The sequence below is a fragment of the Clinocottus analis genome, unplaced genomic scaffold (genome assembly GCF_023055335.1).
Source record: "Clinocottus analis isolate CAN_PGR_092001 unplaced genomic scaffold, fCliAna1.0.p SCAF_19, whole genome shotgun sequence".
Taxonomy (NCBI): Eukaryota; Metazoa; Chordata; class Actinopteri; order Perciformes; family Cottidae; genus Clinocottus; species Clinocottus analis.
In genome coordinates this window covers 1,634,391-1,637,500 of record NW_027175920.1, presented here as the reverse complement: position 1 = coordinate 1,637,500, position 3,110 = coordinate 1,634,391, and positions in this window count along the sequence as shown.

The window sequence follows — 3,110 nt, the reverse complement described above, 5'->3', positions numbered from 1 at the left end:
TCCATAAATGAGTTGTGTCTGCGCATTTTGCAGAAGGTCAGAGGTCGAGCGGAGTATAAAGATTAGAATATATAGATTAGCGAAGTGTGTATGTGTGAAATGAGATCACATCGAGGCTGAAGAGAGATCAACTGTTCTCGAGTAAACCTTTTGTTATGATGCAGAAGAAGTTGAAAGACAAAGTGAGATTCCCAAACGAGGAGACAATTCCTCTGATCCGTCACATTATGCGTAAAAAATAGACAATAGAGAAAGAAATGAAACCCTAAATGATCTGTATTTAAATCCCTTTGAGTTCAGAGAAGTCACAGCACTGTCTTATATTGTGTATATTCACATAACGATTCTTCCATTTATATATTTATATATGTTTTAAATATAAAGAGGCGGATCATTTGCGACACAATAACAATTTCATGCTTCTTTGAGAAGATTTGTCTGAAGGTTCCTCCACGTCTCAGTGAACGTAGCCCACAGGCTGAACCCACTCCTTCCTCTAATGTGTGCGTAATCTCGTTTCATGGCTCTCTCAATGGGTTTGGGGTAAAGATAGCGCGAAAAGAACGCGTACAAACGCCATATTCGAGTATGGATTATAACACAAAACGCCCCTTAATACAGGAGACTCTGTCGGTTGATGTCTTCAGCACCGAAGTAATCACAAGTGTGGCAGCGTGTTCGGCATTTTAAGTGGAAAGGAAATACAGGAATAGCTCACCTGTTTTATCGATCTTTCTGCAAGAAATGTCCCTGGGTGTTTTCCTATTGGAAGAAAAAACACAACTGCTTTATCGCACTCTGCGAAACCTCTTATACCCGAGTTATGACTTCACTTCTGGACTTCTGGATGTTTGATGAGCTCCAGAAGGCAGCGAGTCCCAGCTGATGCGTTGCAGATCAATAAACAGGAGGCAGTGAGTCAGAAGGTGTGTTTTTTCCTGGACGCTTCCTGCCGGTTTGTCGTCACGCGTGAGGCAGATGTGTTTACTCGACCGACGCCGCGCTGTCGTCGCCCTCGCCCTCGCAGCAAATGCAGGCGTGTTGAAACGATGCCGCGTGACGGATCCACGGAGGCGGCAGCTGACAGAACATCACCGAAGGGGCTTCTTACCGTCGGGGCCTTCCTCGTCTGGCTCCTCTTCCTCGATTTAGACAGCGTTTTGGGCGGCAGGCGATTTCAGAGGCTCTGAAATAGGAAAATTAATACATAAATCACGTGGGAGTGAAGAGTTAGAGACAAACAAGCGCACCTTGACCTCTTGACCTCTAGCATCGTCACACCAAAGTCTCTGGACCGACTGTCAGTGGTGGCGTTGCATTGTGGGCAATGTAGGCCGCTAGAGTCTCACGATAAAGACGAATGTGTAGAATAAAGTGGACGTTATCTCTGGTGCTGCTGCTTCAACGCTGACGTTGTTCGACAGTTGTGACGCTGATCCCTTCGGCCTTTTTGTGGAAGTCGGTCCTGCAAAGAGCATGAAACAAATCAACACTTCAGCCAGTGAGCTTTCAGCTACAGCTCACAGTCCTCCCCGGGGGAATGAGGGTAGCTAGTTCAACTAATAGGCAATTAGTTTTAGTTTTCCTAAATGTGAAAATGAGGCTTAAGATGAGATAAATATACATTTTCTTTGTATAATTCAGGAAATTGGATGAAACATTGTTCAAATGTCTTGTTTCATTTTGTTTTTTTACAGTGAGACATTTGGATAACAATGTTTTATCACTCTTTCTATTACTTTATATGTTCTTATGGTTTTTCTGCCGTGTATTTAGTGGCAACATGTTGCATAAATCAGGCTGTAAATAATAAATAAACAAGCCTCTCTGTAAAAAACCTTCAGCATATCAAGAGGAATGAAAGTGTGAAGTTCAGTGGATGTCAGAGCTGCTGAAGGGATTTATGACTCAGAGTCTGAGAAGAAACTAAACAATTAACTTACATCAAGACAATTATTCTTTGTGTTACAAATGGTCTGATATTTCGTGTTCAGATATGCAAATGAGGCATTATCTAACGCTAACTTTGGGCCAATTTGGGGGACACAAATAGCCATAAATATGTATTTTGGATGTTTTCTTGTCCTGTTATGCCAGCGGCAGCGTCTCTCTCGCCTTCAGAGCCAAGACGAGGAACCAGAATGCAACTTCATTTTGTCACGACTGTTCCTCAAAAGAAGAATCAGCCTTGAAAAAACAAAGAAAGGAAGGATAGACGTTAGATTTGGCGGCGCCATCTTGAAGGAATAGCTGAACAGAAGTTGGAGCGGATCTCCTTCTCATCCCTCGCTTCATCCTGACGGCGAGCAGCAGACGTGGAGATCAACCTGCGATCTCTCCAAGCGTCACAAAGGATTCACGGCGTTGACCCTTTTTGATCGGAGAACGGGACCAGCCAGGCGGAGACGGAGCCCATGGCCTAATCTCTCTAGATTATCCGTCACGCTGCTCAAAACGTGCACGCAGCCAATTAAGAGACGGGAGGCATGTGTGTCGCAGTGTCACGCCGAGAGGAAAGCGATTTAAACTCGCCAAACTTTTTTATAAATGGTCTTTAATGTACAGCGCGGCACTTTACTCTTTCACTTTGGCTAATGGGTCGTAATCAGAGAGCGACGGTGCATGTCAGCGACTCATTAGCGCTGTGGAGAAGCGACAGAGAGTTGAGGGGGGGCTCCTCAACCAAGATTGATAATATTTAATGTGAATAACTTTTTAGACCCTTAAGAGCTGCAATATGTCACAAAAAAAGCGAATTGAATCTTAAAAAAAGACAAATTTGTTGCATTAATGTTCACATCAACAACCTTAAATGTCATATATCACTCACAACGGCCATTTTGAATGAAGGACTATCAATGATCTCATCACTTTTTCCACCGCTGACTTTAACACAAATTGTTTCTCCTCAGGCAGAGTTCATTCTGCAAATTCCCATTTTCTTGTTAATCGATCTCTGCTGGATCTCTTTCACTTACACACATTATTTTTCCTCTTTCTCAGCTGGAGGATAATCAAAGCGTCTGCCTGCCTGAAGACACACGTTCCTCAGATTGTGCGTGTGTGTCCACCACACATTGAGTCGGCGCTCGGCGTGTGCGTTACTAAAC